The sequence below is a fragment of the Sinohyriopsis cumingii genome, chromosome 13 (genome assembly GCF_028554795.1).
Source record: "Sinohyriopsis cumingii isolate HCF-2022 chromosome 13, ASM2855479v2, whole genome shotgun sequence".
Classification (NCBI taxonomy): Eukaryota; Metazoa; Mollusca; class Bivalvia; order Unionida; family Unionidae; genus Sinohyriopsis; species Sinohyriopsis cumingii.
The window spans coordinates 9545633-9566721 of record NC_142973.1 but is presented as its reverse complement, the minus strand read 5'-3'; the positions used below and the strand labels follow the sequence as shown (position 1 = coordinate 9566721).

Below are 21089 nucleotides of genomic sequence, written 5' to 3'. Positions count from 1 at the left end.
ATGAGAAAAGGTGCCCTCTAATATAAAAGAATTCATGAGAAAAGGTTTTATTATTGTTAAGTAAATAGTTTGTTTTCATACATGTTATGTTAAGCAAACGGGTGTTTATAGTTGAGAAAAAACCTGCATTTTCATGTACACTACCTACTGTATATTCACTTTCGGTTGATTTAATTCATCAGTACCCATGAATGTGGTTACAAGAGGCACGATGTCTCCTGATTAATGGTTCTGCTAAGTGTTTTAAGTCAGTATGGCACCATAATGAGCTTTGATCCTGTAAATAAACCTTATTTTCAAATTAGCTGAACTAGGACCTTTTACATGGAGATTGTGTTTTTGTACATAATCTATTATGGCTTCGATAAAAAAAAAAAGGTGTACAACTTACTTCCCATAAATGATTATAAACTTTATGCAGAGATATAAAAATGGAAAGATTTGTTTCATTTATTCAGAACATGAGCACATTGTTGTTTTCTAGCTTGATCTGCAATATTAATATGGATCAGTACAACCCCATCTAGATAAATTGTGGCATCGGAAACACGGCAAAATATGGAGTTGACAGCTTTAATTGGCATTATTTGTTTACATAATTTATTCTGACCTTTGAAAAGTATTAATATGGATCAGTATGCAGTATTAGTATGGATCAGTATGCAGTATTAATATGGATCAGTATGCAGTTTTAATATGGATCAGTTTGCAGTATTAATATGGATCAGTTTGCAGTATTAATATGGATCAGTATGCAGTATTAAATATGGATAAGTTTGCAGTTTTAATATGGATTAGTATGCAGTATTAATATGGATCAGTGTGCAGTTTTAATATGGATCAGTTTGCAGTTTTATATGGATCAGTATGCAGTTTTAATATGGATTAGTTTGCGTTATTAGTATGAATCAGTATGCAGTATTAATTGGATCAGTACAACCCCATCTAGATAAATTGTGGCATTGGATACACAGCAAAATATGGAGTTGACAGCTTTAATTATTCAATAACTCAGTTTCGAGCCCTCAGATAACTTGTAGATTGGCTTCTTGGCTCCAGATTGTATTATAGTGTCAAGAGTGTAAGGTCATCCTGGGTAGTTGCTAGTCCTCCCTGTGGGCAAAATTTGCTATTGCTAATGTGAAATTCAAACTTCTTTATGTCATTGATTAAGTTGAAACTATTTTTTACCAGAAACACGACAGTTAGTAATTTTGTAAGCTTTCTTTCACAAATAACACAAAACTTACATCTTTAAATTGAAGATATAGGATTAATAATAAATGTATGCTCAAGTATTCTCATAGCTGGCAAACCTCATGCATTTTATTTTTTGTAGGATAGCACAAAACCATTCTTCATTCTTACTGATCTTTTTCGAGTTCAGTGCATGTAGCGCAAGACAATAGCTGATAATTACCAATCCGTGACATATTGGGGAAAATTATGTCCTAGTTTAAACAGTTAGCAAGGCATCTGGAACTTAACAATTTAGTTTGTGTAACCTGTTTTCAAGGTCCACTCTTTATAGTTTCTGTTTAATGGCTATTTTATTGTTTTCTTACTTTTATGTATAGTGTACATGCATATGTTGTTTTCTGTCTGCCATAGAATAAGCTTTGTAAATGAGATCAGAGTTTAATTTAGTGTTGAATAAGCAATATTGATGGTTTTAATATTGAATCTGCAGTACTGCTTTTTGGTTTCATACATGAAAATTATGGTTTCAATTTAACTCATTCCTACAATATGTATTTGTTAAAAAGTAATTATAATAATTCACATTTGTATGTTATATTTTGCACCTTTATATACATGCAGAAATCTGTCTCCAACACTGGAGATTGGGAGACAAAGGGAGCATGTAAAACTTAAACTTTTTACTCGGAAAATGGACTACAAAATTATAAAATACATGATTCTGACGCTTAGTGTTCTTATTTTAGATTAGTTGACTACTGTAAATTTCAAGTCCTTTGGAAAGAATGCTATACATAATTATCTAAGATTAGTTGACTACTGTAAATTTCAAGTCCTATGGAAAGAATGCTATACATAATTATCTAAGATTAGTTGACTACTGTAAATTTCAAGTCCTTTGGAAAGAATGCTGTACATAATTATCTAAGATTAGTTGACTACTGTAAATTTCAAGTCCTATGGAAAGAATGCTATACATAATTATCTAAGATTAGTTGACTACTGTAAATTTCAAGTCCTATGGAAAGAATGCTATACATAATTATCTAAGATTAGTTGACTACTGTAAATTTGAAGTCCTGTGGAAAGAATGCTATACATAATTATCTAAGATTAGTTGACTACTGTAAATTTCAAGTCCTATGGAAAGAATGCTATACATAATTTATTTTCTGCACTCTTTTATTATTGAAAAGGTTACAAATACTTGCTATAAAATTAAAAAATAAAATAGCAATACAGGGAAGGAAAAACTGAAAATGTTCTGGTTGCCTTGAAGGACCAAAATATGAATGGCTTTTAGTCCCTATTTGTATGAATATGTTGGGCAAGAAACATGAATTGTGGACAAGTAGTTTTTCCAGCCCTGTTATGTACAAGTGTGTTTGTGTGCATTTCAAACTTGTGAATATATTGACTGGTCCCCTGTCAGAGGTGAAGCTAGAGACAAGTTAGGATATATTCCAGAGACAATCTGAATTGTCAGCAGTACACTTAAAAAAGCAATGTTTTGAGGGAGGTCTCCATAGAAATGTGATGACAGGTTTTGAAATAATGAGCATTCAAAATTTGTTTTAGGCAACATTTATATGAGGCTACAAACATCAGATTGTATAAAGTGTGATAAATTAAAGAAATAATTGCATGCAGAAATTTTAAATGGGACTGAAAATGTGAATTTCTCTGTATTCTCATAATATTACATGTTTTCTGTTGCACGTCACATGATCATATTGACATGAATTTAACCATGCAGATCTTGTACAGTTGTGCAGTTAGATTACAGGGGTAGAAATTCTTTCCATTGACAGTACCAAGGCCTGTCCCAACTTTTGCACTGTTATATTGGCACCACCATTTTTAAATAGTTAAGACAGGGTACCAGTCAAAGATATATAGCTATTTCCTTAAAAATAAACACAAGTATTGCAATTGGCAACATCTTGAGAATATATATTGATAATTTTATGTACAATATTTGCATAACTATTAAACAAAAATCACAGTAAATCATTATGAGTTACTTTGAAACCAGTGCTTTTTGTGTGGGTGTAGGTTACTAGAATAACCCATGAGATCTTTATAAGTGCTGTTTCATATAACATGGAGACGGAGCTTTACTTTAGGTTGCACAAATAGTATTCTGTTCTTCAAATGCATTTTTTTCAGTTAGGTATTGATTATCTAGACTTCCTGGGAAGGGCTTTTGTTTTCTCCATGTAAATGAATCCCATTAATATGAATATATAGATCATCTTGAATGTGTAGATGACATTCAATTGATCCAGATAAACCCAGGACAAATGTTTGGAAAATCATTACTTAACTGTAATTTTTGCCAAAATTGTGTGATAAAATGTTGTAATGACTGTCTGCTGTAGGTTCATAAATAGTACTATGTCAGCAATATGAGATTGAAGTTGTTTAAAAGTTGCATGCTTTTGAAAGATGTTGTTTTGAAGGAAGTTTTTATTTTGAAGCCAGAAAGCATCTCATTTCTGTCCATAACAGGATGTAAGGTTTTTTTTTAAATTGTGAAATTCATGTATTTGAGATCTTAAATTTACTTTCTTAAATTTTTGTTTTAATCTGGTACTGTATTTTGTCAGTTACGATTTCTCTTAATAGCAGAGAGGGGAGATCTGGAAATTCTAGCACATGTGCAATTTTGCTTGTTGATGGACTGGGACATGATACAGTGCAATTTTGCTTGTTGATGGACTGGGACACGACAGTGCAATTTTGCTTGTTGATGGACTGGGACATGATACAGTGCAATTTTGCTTGTTGATGGACTGGGACATGATACAGTGCAATTTTGCTTGTTGATGGACTGGGACACAATACAGTGCAATTTTGCTTGTTGATGGACTGGGACATGATACAGTGCAATTTTGCTTGTTGATGGACTGGGACATGATACAGTGCAATTTTGCTTGTTGATGGACTGGGACATGATACAGTGCAATTTTGCTTGTTGATGGACAGGGACATGATACAGTGCAATTTTGCTTGTTGATGGACAGGGACACCATATAGTGCAATTTTGCTTGTTGATGGACTGGGACATGATACAGTGCAATTTTGCTTGTTGATTGACTGGGACATGATTCAGTGCAATTTTGCTTGTTGATGGACAGGGACATGATACAGTGCAATTTTGCTTGTTGATGGACCGGGACATGATACAGTGCAATTTTGCTTGTTGATGGACAGGGACATGATACAGTGCAATTTTGCTTGTTGATGGACAGGGACACAATACAGTGCAATTTTGCTTGTTGATGGACAGAGACACGATACTCTTAGCAGTGTGCATAATGAGAAATAAGCAGCTGTTCAGTTTAATAGTGGGGTCTGTTTTACGCCAAGCTTCCTTCAATACAATTTCATAACAGATGTATTGTTAGAGATGTGTAGTTAATACATTGAATTGTTTGAGACATACATGGATTTTACAGGTGTCATTTATGATGTTCTATAATGTGTTGAAATCTCTCCTTTACAGAGTTGACCGTGCAGTGTAAAACCCATGATTTAAAGACATTTAAAATAGTTCATCTTATAAACCTAATCATTTTAACGTCAGTGTTTCTTTTCAAGATTCATTCCATGCTACTGAAATTGGGATAGAAATATTACCATCAAATAAATGTTACTTTTTGTTTTAATGGCTGATATTTGATTAGTTTCATTTTTTTCAGTTAGAACTTGCCAAGTATTTAGCACTTTAAGACTGGCAATAAATACTTATTCACCTGAATATCTTATTCGAAATTCTGGAGCCATTGTTACTTCCTAGTTTATATGCAGTAGTCTTGAGATTCATTGCATCATATTCCTTTTTCTGACCGACTTTTGTTGAATGCTCAGGACATGCACTATATCAAAACAACATTTGCCTTGCATCTGATATCCAGTCAGATTAAATCTATTATATGTTCACCAGCAATAATTCAAACAACATAAATTACCACAACACCGTAGAAATTAAACTAAGTTGTAGAAATGCACCTGGGTTTTACATGGAGGTCAAAGAAACGACTATATGCTCACCATTGACTTTTTATTCCTTTATCTTCCTTGTAGGTGTAACAGTGAGGCACTGTATCCTCAGATCAACTGTGTATATAGTAATTGTCAAACAATATTGTCAGTAAGTTTTCTTCAAGTGTTGTCACACCACAAAATTTATATAGTGTAAAACTGTACATAGTCATATCTCTTCATGGAAAGGAATCAAGGGAAAGGAATCTTCGATGAAACAACTGAACTGGATAGGAACAGAACATCTTGGAAATGGATCATTGGATACGCCAATCCAGCTTGACTTCAATGAATTTGGAACAAGGCTGAAAATACTGCAAATGATAGTGGAATTTTTTATCATAGTTATGACATTGCGTGGTGACAGTTTAATTGTTGTTTTTAATCGTTCAAATCTATCATGAAATAAAGGTCATTTTAGTCTTGTGAAAATAAAGTAGTGAGTTCCTTGTTTTCTATTTTCTTTGTCAATTTTAATTTAAGATTTGTCTTGTATTTGCAAAATATTATCCGATAAAATACTAAAATATTTGCATGTTTTATTAATAGATTTTAAGAGTGGATATTAGGTGATCCTGAAATTTTGTAAGTAGCAGCAATATGGTGTTAGATAGCAGACCTGATATTTTCAGGATTTATCCAGACTTATGGACTGCTGCATTTATAAATCATATTAGCTTTTTCCTATTGATGAATAAATCATTTCATTAAACCTGTCCTGAGGGGACCTAAAAAATTACGAAATAAAGGTTGCCATTGTTAAATAAAGTTTAAAAAATTTAGCATTCAAAGCTTAAATGTGGGTTTTTTAATGTTTTTTAAAATTTAGATCTGGTTGAGTAGGGGCAGTTGCATATTTTTGGAAGTCTTGGAAATTCTAAAATCATCATTCAGTAATATTGAAACCTGGTTGAGAATCTGTGACAGTTTGAAGCTTATTTTATCAACTGTACACTCTGTGGTTATTTACTTCAGGAATTTCACGTCAGGTAGTAGCCGTTTCTTTGTAGTCGCTACATGCCTCCCATAAAGGTTTTGCTATTGTACACCTATTGCACATGCTATTAAATGATGTAAAGAGTAAAATATAAATCGAATGATTATTCTTGTGAAAGTTTCAAGTCTGGATAGGTAGGAACTGATAAAGTGGGATTTGCAAGTTACTTTTTACTTTTTCTTTTATGTAGTTTGGCGTGGTTGTGGTTATCCCATTGAAAATGGCACTAATTGACAAAAAAACTTTTCCATTTTAAATTGAAAATGGAATCCAGTTTTTTTTTAAACATTGATTTGGAAAGGCACGAGTGTATTAATTCATTACTGTGTGAAATTATTCATTTGGGACATCATCATTGTTTATTGCAAAATTGCTTATCACTTTCATTTTTCTCACAAATTTTACTGCAAATGGTTTCCTTTAGGTCAATGGTTTATTGAAATTATTTGTTTTAGGGCATTTTTTTAAGGCTAAATTTTGTACTAATGTTAATTCTGCTTAGTGTGTCATAGTTCATGTGACTTCAAGTGCTCTGTTTGTAAATCATGTTGGCGTGTTTGTTGAGGTCACTCTATTTGACCTTCTCCTTTGTTACAGTTAATATTATTGTCAGTGCATCAAAATATATTTATCCATGCTTGGTTAAGCAGAATGAAGTGATTGTATTGACTATTTCATTATATTAATATAAAAACAATATAGTCCTCATATCTGACAGAAAAATGACTGTTGGATGTAATATATCTTGACATGGCTGTTCATGAAGATCTAACAGATGACACAGGTCAATAGTTTTTGTTGTTACATAACGTGTGATTCATGATGGCATGGAAACATCTGTAGGATTGTAATACCATGCTTCTTCTTGAAGATAATCCTGTCCCTTAAGGGGAAATTTTTTAATTTTTAAATTTTCAAAATCTTGCCAAATTTTAATGCAAGAAAGGTGTTACCATTTGCAGAGGCTCCTAATGGTTTTCCATGGATGAAATACTGTAATTGCTGTATCCAGCCATTTGTCCGTCACATGAGCTAGTATTGATTAGTTGGACCATCGTAATTCTTCTTGCTTGGATGGGTTTTAGTTCCTCGATGTATTATGACATTAGACTCCATCCATGTTTACCAAATATAGTTTGTAATCTTGATTATAGTGGCAAAGTTTTGGTATTGCTAAATTTAGTAACAGAGTGTAGATTCACTGGTCTTTCTGAGCATTTTTTTAATTTCCAATTAGGCAATAGTAGAAAATGCTTTTAAAAGGAAATTATAGTGATTTTTGAAATAATGTTTCAAGTGTTAATATATGGGTCTATTGACATAAAATTAAATAACAATTTTGAAATGTGTACAGATTATTTAGAACAGTATATGTATGTAAAATGGACAGTGAACAGCAGTATTTTAGGAATTCTTCCATCTGCTTATGTATAAATTAGTATCACTTGAACCTTCAAGCCATCAGTATTCTGAATACGTTGATTTCTCTCTATGATTTTTTGTCTTTCTTTCTTTCTTTTCTTTTTTTGTTGTTGTTTGGTTGTATCTTGCATGTGAATAATGAATGTTTCTGGTCCCATTTCACTTAACAATGTTACTTCAAAGATTTGCAGATGAACTTTTGTTTCTGATTTTCATATGAATCTTTTTCATTTTATTACCAGTATGACTTTCAAAATATATCGTTGCAACCCCAGTTGTGTAGTGAAATGGGACTTTGTCTCTGGACCTCATATTTACTTGATTGATGCTATTTATGTTTAAGCATTAAAACTATTAGAAGTATATCCAAACTCCCAAGCCTACATATTAAAAATTGACCATGTATAGATTTTTTTTTAAAAGGGGGGGTGCTGTTATATGTTCACATAAATATACATTGTGGTGCAATTATCATGATCAGTTGTAACATAGATGTTGATACCTAGATCATTGATTTATATGAAGATCATCTTGTACATAATAACTAGTTGTTTTAAGTTAGTTTTATCCTTAAGACACATCTTTTATTCAGAAAGTGGTTCAGTTGAAAAGTCCTCTGCCTTTTCTGTCACATGCTTGAAAAAGAACTTGGATGTTAATAGTGGGCATTCATCAAATCCATGCTTGTTATTACGTAATAATAACCCTACTGATATCAAATCCATGCATGTTATTACATAATAATAACCCTACTGATATCACAATGATTCAATGTTATATATCATCAGAATTTGCAGTGTAAGAGTTTGAGCTTTTGAAAAGTTTTATTCAAAAGTTACAGCAGGAACATTATAACAGGTATTTCTATGGTTTAAATATTGAATTTTCAGATTTTTTTCAGTGCCTGTTTTTAAGTATTTGATTCTGTTCTTTACATATAATAGTGGATATTCTTCCATTAAAACATTTAATAATGGAAATGGCAGAGGATGTTTCTTTGATACTGAAGTTGTGAAAATGCAACCCAGATGGACTAGCAGATCAGGGTCTGTGCTGTTTTAATTTTATGGAGAAAGAATAGCTTAAAGTCTTTCAGCTGGTACATATGTGCTGGCAGATATGGGTCTCTGCTGTTTGTTTTAAATTTTATGGAGAAAGAATAGCTTCAGGTCTTTCAGCTGGTACATATGTGCTGGCAGATCTGGGTCTGTGCTGTTTGTTTTAATTTTATGGAGAAAGAATAGCTTCAGGTCTTTCAGCTGGTACATATGTGCTGGCAGATCAGGGTCTGTGCTGTTTGTTTTAATTTTATGGAGAAAGAATAGTCTTTAAGCTGGTACATATGTGCTGGCAGATCTGGCTTTACATTATAGTTGGTGTGTATTGTAGAGTAAAACCTGTCTTGAGACCAGACTATGTGAGACCACCTGTCTTGAAAGACCATGTTCTCCGTGGACAGATTTATAGAATATATAGTGTTATGACCTGTCATGAGAGACCATTGTTTTTGGCAGAAGGGAGTGTAGTTAAGACAGGTTCTACTGTACTAAATTAAACACTAAAATGTTGATATGTCTGAAATGTTTGGATGATTTAAGTAACTATGTGAAGTAATGGGAAATGGAAAGAGATATAAACTTATTCTTATTTTGAAAATGCTATTGATTATGCAGCTTGCATCAATATTGAAGGTCATTCATGGTGCATGTTTATTGAGATCTGTATGTATGTATGTATGTGTGTATGTATGTATGTATGTATGTATGTATGTATGTATGTATGGCTCTCTTTTGGCAGTTTTAAAACCAATCAGGATTTCATTGCTCAATTTAGTAAATAGTTTACATTTAGTGTGTGTAGCTTGTTGTCAGTTTGTATTATGTTCATTCATGTCCTCATTTTAATGACCAAATGAACCACAATCTGTGTTTTATTTGCTAAGGTTGTTACTTTACAATGATTTTTTTAAATGCTGGCCTTTGGGGGAAAGTGACAGTAGTATATTCCATCAAGATAACTCTTGTTTGAATGATCACTTTAACAAACCAGTTTGAAGTGTGTTTGGCGGTTGATATATTTTGACATATTTCCTTATTATCTTTCTCTACTGTTGCCATAATTTCCAACAGCTCATTTATATCTTAAACTGGAATTCCTGATAAAATGGTCATTTTTTTTTTTTTTCTGCATGGCAAACTTGTATTTAAAGGTATATCCTGTACTACAGCTGCATTTCTTCATGGAACCTATTTTTTTTTGTGTCATAAGCTCAAGGTAAGTGTCGAATTACGTTGAGGAGAGTTTACGAGATATTTATATGAAATTCTTACACATCACTTGGCTTTTATTAGCCATAGCAAGCAATTTCTGTTGAGGTGGATTGTTTCACAAGAACATGAATCAAAGATTCTATTATCACTACTAAATGCAATTATTTTGTTGTGAATCATTTGTAAATATGTTGTGGTTTGTACTGTGAGGTAGACTGAATCACCTTCAGCTCTGTACAGTTGCATTTCCAAGTGATACTGTGATCATTATGTCAGAATGCAAGATGAATTATAATATAAAACATTGTAACATAATTGGTACCTTCAGTGGGCATGAGGGAAGTTGTTACTGAATACAGTACGTCCCAGTATAAATCTTCACGTTTTAATATGTAACATTGTAACATAATTGATACATTCAGGGAAGTGTCCCTGTTTAAATCTTAAAGTGGCATCAGTGTTATTTAGTACAAACACAAGTTTGCATTGGATAATAAAAAAGAAAAATAGTGCCAAAAAAATAGAATACCATATATATTCGCTTGTAAATGAGTCCAAATGTTAACTGTTCTGACCCAGATATGCCATGGCATAATGCCCCAGCAGATATAGGTCTGTGCAGTTTACTAGGAGTAATCAGTAGAACAAACAACATAGAATCTGATCTCCTGGCACATTATGAGATGGTAGATCAGGGTTTATGTTTGCAGTTTGATGCCATTTATAAATGAGTATGTACAGCATTTACCAAGTACACAAATGTAAATTTAGCTTGGCAAGAAGGCAGATAAATTTGAGGGAGAGAGTGAGTTTATGCTTTTTCTTTAAAAGAAAAAGATGTGATTAATCATTTGTAAGACATGGAAATGCAAAATTATTTCTTTTAAAAAAGGTTCAGAACTTTTAATATAAACATGTATGAAATTATATGTGAGAGGTATTTTTATAAAGCATATGCTGTTTTTTCCCCATCAAGAATGGTTTTCCAGACTATTTAGTTCTTTTCCTGCATGCTTTGATCTCATGAGATACTGTTACATATGTCAAAAGGTAAATGTATACATAATATTAATGTACAAGGTAAATGAAAAAATCGTAGATACGGTGAGCTATGTCCACATCTTGTGTCTTGACAATCAGATTTCTGGTGTATTTATTCATATAGATCAAAGTCATTGGTTGATATGGATCGAAACCATTGGTTTATATGGATCGGTTTCGGATTTATATTTATTGATGCAGTTTGGTGTATATGCATAATTAAGAAAGAAATTTTAACAGACATGCAAATTTTCTAAACCAATCAAGAATTGTTGATATTACATGCTTTAAAGTTTGTGCCATGTTCTCCATTAACAAGGCAAATCAATTTAGTAAGAGAATTTTAGTTGGATGGAGGCACACAGTAGCTCTACAGAAGTGTTTTATTGCAAAAGTCATGGAGTGAAGGCCACTTGATATACAAAATATCTTTAATGTTTTTTTTATATTTCTTTAATATGGATTTGGGAAATGGAAAATTCTCATTACAGTTAAAGGGAGATAAAGATGGTTAAGTGTGTTTTTACATACAGATGCCAGTAAAATATCAGGGATACAAGTATATATAAAAAAGTATTTCATTCATGTATTTGGAATGTGAATCTCACAGAATCGTCCATGCTGGCTGTAGATACAGGTAAGCATTCTTTGTCTGTAATGTCCATTGCCTAATATGTGATTTTGTAGCCTCAGAACTTGCATTTTCCTTGAGTAAAATTGTATTTTCAAGATGTCCCTTTGGTTTCTCACCCGTCCTGAAGAATTTATATGTTACAACATGCTAGAAGGCGTAAGTCTTTGAAATTACTTTCTCTTCAGCAGCAGAAATATGGTAATACATACTGTAGCTGTCTTGAATAGCATTAAATTCTGTAAAAATTTGGTTAAAAAACTGCTATCATTTGTCGATTGTATGCAATCTTTACAGCTCGGACTTTATTTAAATGTGTTTTGATCATAAATTTTGGTATCTTTTTCCTCCATAACTATTGGAATTTATTACCTGTTATCACACATATTTAGCACGTTATTGTTTTTAGTTAATTTCTGACAAGTGTTAAAATTTCCATAATGGGAAATAAACCTGCTATACTGTTTGAAGACAAAAGGTGATCGAAATGATTGTTTTCAAAATGTGAGCGTGTCCCTGTTTTTCAGAGCAATATTCTCGCTACATTTTCTGCTTGACAAGGTGTTAAAATATGCTATAATTTGCCTTTAGGGCTCTTAGCTTGTTGTTAATGTATGAAAGTTAGTGTCTTTTCAGGAACAGCCAACTGTTATTGCAGTTTATACTTTTCCCATCAGCTGTCAGCTGGTTTGTGTACCATGATCTGTTTTAAAGTATCAAAACCTCGTAAAAATCTGCTTGAAAACAGCTGTTTTACTTGGCTTATTCAGGTCATTGTCAAGCAAGTAGTAAACAGCTTGGCAGAACTTAAATAAGAGTCAAGTACTTGTAGTTCATATACAGTACTATACACTAGTCCAAACAGACTTTATTAACTGTTTCCATTGACTAAAGCAAATGGGTGATTAATATGATGTACTGTAAGAATTAATTATGCATGGTTCTTGAATGATGTTGGGAATACTGGAGAAAGAATTTGTAGCCTTGTGTTCAGAATTTACACTAGTATTCCAGCACACTTTTGAACTATGCAAACCATATATGATTTGTTTTATTGAATGATAATGTCTGTTTCCTCCTGTATCATGTGTTCATTATGGTAGTGTATCTCTCTCTTTGATTTGTAATAGATAAGAACTAATTAGCGCACATAACTAAGTTACATGCATTTGATGATTGCAGTGTCTTTATTCAGTACATGATTACCAATGAAACAACAAGTAGTTGATGGTTAGGTAAATTTTTTTGAGGTCAGACATGTTGGTTTTTGCATGTCTTGGATGTTAGCAGTGAAAAGAAATATTAGCTTTAATTCTTAAGACAGAATGTTTTTTATTATTTTTATATTATTTTTTTATATTACCATTTTACAATTTTTATATTGCCATTATTTTTATATTACTATTTTTTATGATATTACCATTATTTTTCATTTTTATATATTACTAATATTTTTATGATATTACCATTATTTTTATGTTACCATTATTTTCATATATTATTTTTTTCTCTTAAGCAGATTCAAATGTTTATTATTTTGTTTGTTGCTGTTTCAATATATAATGGTCTAAATGCTTTTTTTTTGTTGAGTCTGCTTTCTATGAATGTATATGACTTGTAGCAAGTAGTGCCATCTTAAAATATGCTATACTTTATTCTCAGCATTCCACTCTTAAAAAGGGGAAAAATCTGTCAACCGATCTTGAACTATTCATTTTTGGTCTCTTTGATAGCAAGCATATCGAGAAAAAATCGGGTGATATAATTTGTTTCATTCAATTCGGTTTTTCTGCAAGTTTTCATAGATAAGTTTGAAACTTAACAAATTTCACACACTTTAGGATAAGTAAAATCCCATTGACCATTTGCAATTAGGATGTCTTTTGTATAAAAGAAAAGAAAACTGTACTTGATCAACTTTTGTGAATTTTCACTATTCTTATTTGCACATAAATTAATGCAGGTGTTGCACACTTCAGCTTTCTCATTGTACAATAGATGAATCTCCAACAAGCTTTTCATACCTACCACCTGCTGTCGGTCAAGCTTTGTTATGCAGCATTCCTTTGGACCATTGCCCGCTCGTGCCGGGCTCAGTTTCATTTATTATGTAAGAATGTCAGGGGTGATAAGTTCGTCTGACTGCAAAACGGTCCGTTTAACTGATGGTCTGTCACCTTGTCAATTTGAAACTATCCAAATATATTTTTGCATGTTTTTTCAGTAATAACTTTTGTCGAGCCTACCATATGTACTCGCTGATAAGACGAGTCCAACTGCAAATGGGAAGATCCAAATCTGCTGTTCAGGTTTTTGATTTTTGTAAAACATAGATGTTAAGAGTCGGTCAGTCAGAGAAAACTTGCATAAAGGTTTTAGTTGAAGTTTTTTTTATAGTACTATTTGCATATACACTGCTTCATTGTTAGCATGCCCGGATGACTCGTGGACCAGCTTTTAACACAATGGTAGGCGTAGATCACATTCTTTCTTGTTGAAATACCAAAATAATAGGTTCATGTTGTTGTAAAATCAGTGTAAATTGGAAATTAAACCTTAATATATAGTGAATATATACTGTACCCCACGCCCCTTCAATGAAGTTTTTAATATGAAGAAAAATAATATATAATAAAGGAATAGTTTCAAAAGAAACATTTCTGTTTTAAAAACAATTAATTAATGATCAGTAGCCAATGTCTTATTTGGCAAATCTTAACTTTTCCTTTCAGTTATGACTGTGAATTTGCAGTTGTTATTGCGTTATCGAGAATTAACAATTTTCCCTATTCTCTGCATTTTCAGAGGCAGTTATTGTCGAATTTGAGTAGATAACCTGTCTCCAGATTAGGGTAGCTTTTTTCTTGTTAACAGTAAGGTTTTATTTACCGATGTGTGTTATTTATATATTTTTTTCAAGTTATTGGCTGAAACCATTTTAGTCTACCCACGAATCTTTCTTGCATCATGTAGATATAATTGAGGAAGCTAATTGATACGCCCATGTTGAACAAGATGTTTATTACCTAAATCATTTTGATTTTTTTTCTTCTTCTACATTTCAGGATTTAAAGCTGCTTGTGGTCTGGAGTTATGATATCGAAATTGTTTTATTACAGGAAATTGAAGTTGCCTTAACTCTTCCCATAATTTCAGTTCTTAATTTTTGTAGCCATCAGCGTTGTTCTGGTGGACTTCATTATTATGGTGTTGGTTGCAGACCTAAGATTTCATTTCAGATGCAAACTTCCTGAAAACTACAGAATCGTCTGACAACTTAAAGGTCACTGGAAAATGAGGATCAATGGCTTACAGTTTTAAGAATTAATGGAGTGGGATGGTATCAGTGATGTTTACCTAAGCAGACCAACTAAGAAAACATTACTGCCCTGTTAAAATTAACAGAACGGCTTAATGATAAATGAACATACGGTATTTGAAAGTGGCACTGATATATAAATTGAAACGGCTGTCATAAGATATTTTGGATACCTTGGTTTTTGCCCACAGGGATAAATGATTGGTTCTAAGCGCAATATATTTAATGTTCACTGAAGCATTCTTCCGTCTGTCATTTATACGTGTAGGCCAAAGCAGAGTTTTTTTTTTTTAATGGAACGGATTTTCCATAATGCAGCTTTCACTCGAGACAGGAGGTTTGTTTTGTTAATAAACGTTCTTAAATGCCTATGAATTTATAATTTTGATGGTCAGGGTTCTTTGATAGTTTAGTTTATATGTCTGAAAAATGCCTAGCACAGTTTTCGCCAAGACATCGGTTCTAAATCTCGAAAAATTGTAGAAACCGACATTTTGAAAACCATGGTAATGAATCTCTAGTTGTCACCATATAATGCAGAAATGACTGGTACTTGTACAGCAGAGGCAAGTGCTTGCGTGTAATGACTCTTCAATTCTTAAGAGGTGCAGGAATAAATGTATCACGAAAAGAGCAGCAAATTGCTACCATTCGAGAATACATTGAGATTTAATTGCTTATATTTGTTTCCTTAAATAAACATTGATTTTGAGAGACTGCCGACTTAAAGCATGTATATAAAGAATTTTGAAAAGATAACATTTCTGGTTTGCTTCAGCACATGCTTTCAGTCGTATTAAAATTGATATATCTGACGTGGCGATATGACAGTTACCATTAAAACATTAAGTGACTTTTGGAAGTTCCAGTCCGTTTATTTTTTAGTAGCCTGTCAATGTCATGCATTTTGTGTTGTGAAGAGTTCCTGTTTATACTTATATATTTTCGAGTGACGTTTGAAATGTGAAAGCTGTACTTTCGTGGGTGAATCAAAAGGTCATCCAAACTCATGACCTCATTTCGATGTCTACTTATTGCAACATTTTAATTGCGTTGTATTTTAGTTTATCTTTCGAAGTCGCTTGATCAGTAGTCAGTACAAAGGCAGATAACCAAATTTTACAGAGAGGTTCAGCAATAGAAATAGCATAATTGCCACTGTTAGCAAGATATGGTTTATGAATTGGGTGTATAAAATCTTGAACTGTTACATATTCCTTGAATAACGGACTTGTTTACTTTGAAATAGGGATGTTTGCTCTGGAATGAGAGGGATATTGTCCACCTCCAACAACCAACCAATCAACCAACCGCCTTAGAACACGTGGTCTACTATACCAAATGAAAAGGGGCCCCGAGTGGTCTAAAGCGCTCTCTATTACGGATCACTGCCATTTCACCTCTGTCTGCATGGGTTCGAGTCTTGGGCTCGGCCAATGTGGATATGTGAGTAAACTTGCCGGTAGCTTCTCGTGGGTTGGTGTTTTTTTCAGGGGTTTTCCCGGGTTCTTCCTCCACCATTAATACTGGCCGCCATGTATACCCTATCGTGTGCTGAAAAATGGCGTTAAACCCTACAAAAACAACAACAATATCAAATAAAGTTGAAGTCATAAAATGAACTCTCGATGCCACTATCTGGACAATAATGGCAGTTTAAATGTTATTTTGTAAAACAAGCAAACACACGCATTTGTTTTTACTAAAACGTGACGTTGATGTTTAAATTGTGTTATGCTGCATACTAAAATGTAAATATTACATGTGTTTTGAGGCCCTTGATACTCGTCCATAGAATTCGAAAGAATTTGAAACAAACAGAAGCATCATCCTGATCATCAAAGAATAACAGCACTCTGCAGCTGCACCACGCCTACCTCGTTCACAACTCGGACTCGGAGGCATGTGAGGCATGTCGAATGAAAATACCATATATACTCGCTTATAACACATGTCCAACTGTGAACACTATATTCCCTGATCAGTTGCATAGTGCGCTAGCAGATCAGAGGTTATGTTGGTTGTTTAGCTGATTAGTTCTAATAAACTGCAGAGACCCATATATGCTGACGTATGAAGCACGCAAGATATGGGTCTTTGCAGTTGCAGTCGGACTTTGCAAGTGCAGCAGTAACATTATACCAAGATGTACCATCGAAGAATATGAGAACTACACCAGGCATGCTCTTCGATTAAATTTTTATGGAAAAATCTCCAAAACCGGCTAAGATGCAACATAACCACTTGTTTTGGTGGTTGCGGTCCACAGTGATATACAGTCTTGTGTACAAGTTGCAGGAGCTATGTAATATGGAAGCACATGACACTTGGTTGTTTAAAATATGAAAATCTTTAAATATGTTTGTCAACTTGGTGTAAAGTAACGTGGAGTTCCTTGGAATACAATTCATCCTCTATTCCATAGTAACAGGATTCCTTCCTTTTGGGTTTACGGGGTAGGGATGCTTTTATTTAAATGTTCTATAATACCATCGACAGAAGTAGATCACCCAGATTGTCTTTCCTTCTAACTTTGGTTTCAACAGCACATCTTTACCAAAGATTTAATGTTGGAATATGTAAATAAATTGTAATGATAGATCACAGCTGTCTTCTAATTAGTCCATGATTAATTTATACCGTTAAATAGTGAAAATAAAACGAAACAATCTGATTTCACGGGATGGGGTGATTTTACATTAATCTGAAACAATCCATACTTTTTGCCTCGTGTCAGAATTCCTCCTGATCAATGGCCAAGAGGCAAAATATGTTGGGATTGCAGAGGACCTTTAAGTCGTGCCCCAGGGTCCTTCAGAATACACCTAGAACTTTGCTACCGAGTTAAGGAAATTATTGTACCCTTCTCCCTACACTGTAATGATACACTTAACGTTTTGAAAAGACAACTGGATGCATTTAGTTGACTTTAACCATTTCTCCATCCCACCCTTACGGTACTTAGTCCATTGGTCATAGTTTGACAACTGTTGAGATTTCAACTCATCACCATACATACTTTTGTAGCATGAAATGTGACACGGTTGTTTTTTTTTTATCAAAAGATTGTTGTAGGACCTTCTTTTCAATCTTGTCACTACTCCTGTATGGAAAGTGATAGTGACATTGTGTTTTCACCAGATGACTTATCATCATGTTTTGTTAGTCCATGATGTAATGCCCAATGGGACTTGCACAATAGCCAAAATGAAAATCTCGTCAGTATTTCTCCCGAACGAATGCATGTATCAGTATGGATTTGTCACCAAAGGACTGCGTACACCACAGCATTTAATTTTTAAAATGTATTGCTGAAGAATATCAGATGTTTCAAACACTCGGCTGTAAAAAGGAAATTGTCTCATCTTGAATTCCTGGAAATTTCCTTTCACCCAGTTGAGCGTCCCATCGAGAGAAACTTTGTTGTTTTGTAGAGATTTAAATCTCCAAAATATATGGCATGTTGTAAACTCTTCTGTTACCAAAAGTAATGTTTTTTAATAGTATAGACTTTTATGCATTAAGCTTAATTGGCATCTGGTCTTGAAAACGTCAGCCAAGCTGTGTGTAGGGATTTAGAATTATAATCTACAAAAATTTGACTTGGATCATAATTACTATCCATTATAAAGTTTGGCACCTTCATTGTTGCACTTATAATGATGCAACATTTCATTGGAATGTGCGCATAATATGTGGTTGTTTAAATATTTGCCCAATATATTGTATACATGTAACAACAAAAAAAGTTAAGAATTAAGATAATTCAGATCACACGTATTTGTGTCGTGAATATTCAAAAGGACTATAAATATGTTTATGTTCATCCCATAGATTCTTGTTTAATGTATTGTTTTGCTTGAACTCTGTAAGTCATCAGTGGCCTAAGTAGGTAGACCGTCCGTCTCGGATGCGGTAGGTCGCGGGTTCGAACCCCGGCAGAGTCACACAAGTCTTTAAAAAAAATAGTAATTGCAGCTGCCTCGCTTGGTACTCAGCGTCTGGAGGTTAGTGTTAGGACTGGTCGATCTGGTGTCCGGATAATGGGACTGGGTAGGACCTACGTGTGTGCAGCATAATGCCCCAGTGCTGTACATCACTAAAAACTGCCACACTACGGACATCGTAGCAATACGACTAAAATTGTTAAAGCTACGTTAAAATTGCAAATCACGCACGCGTTATCAGTATTCTAGTGCCTTTATTCAAGCTTTCTCTCATATATTTGTGCAATGCCTTTAATTACTAACATTGAATTTAAAGCCAATTGTATTGCTGTAAATGATCGAATTTGTACATGAATTTGACTGCCATCATATCTCATCATTTTTATTATTATTGTTATTATTAATGACCAATTAGCGTTGGATACACACCCTTTTGTATCCATACATTTAATCTGTTTAAGTCCCCCAGAGTATATTGTAGCAAGTTGAGTCCTTTGAAGTGCGCCTGGTACTAATAATATGTTTTGTTTTTTTGTTTTTTTTGTCTGCTTGTAATTTTGATTAAGTAAAGTTAAATTTTGCATGGTCTAATATACATTTTTGTATTATTGTAATTACAGATATATTACTATTCATTAACGTTCTGGTATGATGAGGTATTTATTCACTTCTAGTGCAGATTTAAATCGTTTTCACTTTGACTGTGGAGCGCTTTTTAGTGCGAATTTTGAAAAATCAACATTAATAATTACTAACCCTGTATAATGCTGGTGGTCAGCATGCTGAACTCGTGACCAAACGGGTCCGGGTTTGAATCCTACCATTGGATCAGCCAGCATCGGCTGCTGTAGGCAAAGTATTTTCCTCCAATTGCCTGAGTACTAATTGACCTTTGTGTTTGGTTACAATACATTTTAATCACGTTGGATGATTTTACATGTTATACATTTTATAGAATTGGAATATTTTTACATTTTACTTTTTTCTTTCTTCTTGTGCTTACTTATAAATGTTAAAGACTTCATCGGCTGCCTCTCGAATAGATGGCCATATCAACATAGGCTTTTCAATAAAATACTTTATATGATGTCTGGATGGTCCTAAATGAAAATCTTGCAGTCTTACGTCCAGTATGGCTGCCACAGCAGCTATCTTGCAGATGATGTCACTCTTCCTAATTTGAAAGCCAAGTCAATTGGTTTTTAACAGAAGACTGACTCTAAATGAAAATGGTTGTGCTTGGACATTAAATATGGCCACCATGGCAGCCATCCAGAAATTCGTATCGATAACTCCTGAATGTATGGTCAAATCAACATTTGGCTTTTAGTGAAAGACTTATAATGTATAATTTGTACTAAATTAAAACTATGATGGTCTGGCATCCAGTATGGGTCAAATCAAACATTTGGCTTTCATTGAAAGACTTTGTTTATAGTTTCTGCTGAATCATAACGTGATGATCTGTCATTCAGTGTGGCTGCAACAGGCGCTACCTTGATAATCATTCTTTATGATTGTCCTTCTAAATTAATAGAAAGACCCATCTAAATGGAGGTTTCACCAGTACACTGCTTATGACGTGGCCTTATAGCTTACTCCTAAATTAAAATTTAAATGGGTTATTGTTGGATGATGTTAGAGCGTAATGCGAGACAGGTCGTTCTTTTAAATAAAACACTGAAATAAACAGGCGGTATACGATTTTCATTATAGTAGGTCAGCTTTGAATACACTTCCATTGTTGTATATACCTAACAGTGGAGTATGTATGTGTGTCTTTGCTTTTTTGTGAAATGTTTCGATTGAAATACAAGTCGGAGAAGATGTTTTCTAGTAAACTGGAAACTCTGTACAAATGTCCTTGGCGTTACCTAAAACCAGTGCAAACAGGCTTAGGCTAGTGAGACTGACTTTGAATATATATCGAGGTCAATACCAACCTCGCCAGTTTAATAACGTAACATGATTGCTATAAATTCTAATCGTTGCATTTGTAGTAAACTTGTATGATAGCATTATTGAAATTGGCTGATAGAATAACCTTTCGAAATGAAGAGAGCAGCCTTTATAGGTTACTGCATTTATATCGGAAAATATGAACCAGTTTTTCGGATGGAATACTGCACGACCTTTAGAGTGTCGTATATCCATCCGACAAAATGAGTTCATATTTTCCCATACATATACAGTAACCTTTTTATTATATGCTCAT

General features: G+C 33.5%; 1 protein-coding gene across 9 annotated transcripts in view; it reads left to right on the top strand.

The window, feature by feature from the left end:
• Positions 1–21089, top strand: part of LOC149784927 (cleavage and polyadenylation specificity factor subunit 6-like) — a 117609-nt gene that overhangs the window by 71167 nt on the left and 25353 nt on the right. For 5 of the 9 annotated variants that reach the window (XM_089978546.1, XM_089978552.1, XM_089978550.1 and 2 more), the window contains one exon: positions 5290–5698. The exons of the other annotated variants lie outside the window; for them this stretch is intronic. The gene's annotated coding sequence lies outside the window, so the exon portion shown is untranslated. Of the gene's footprint in view, positions 1–5289; positions 5699–21089 lie in introns of those variants that run through there. 9 annotated transcript variants of the gene reach the window in all.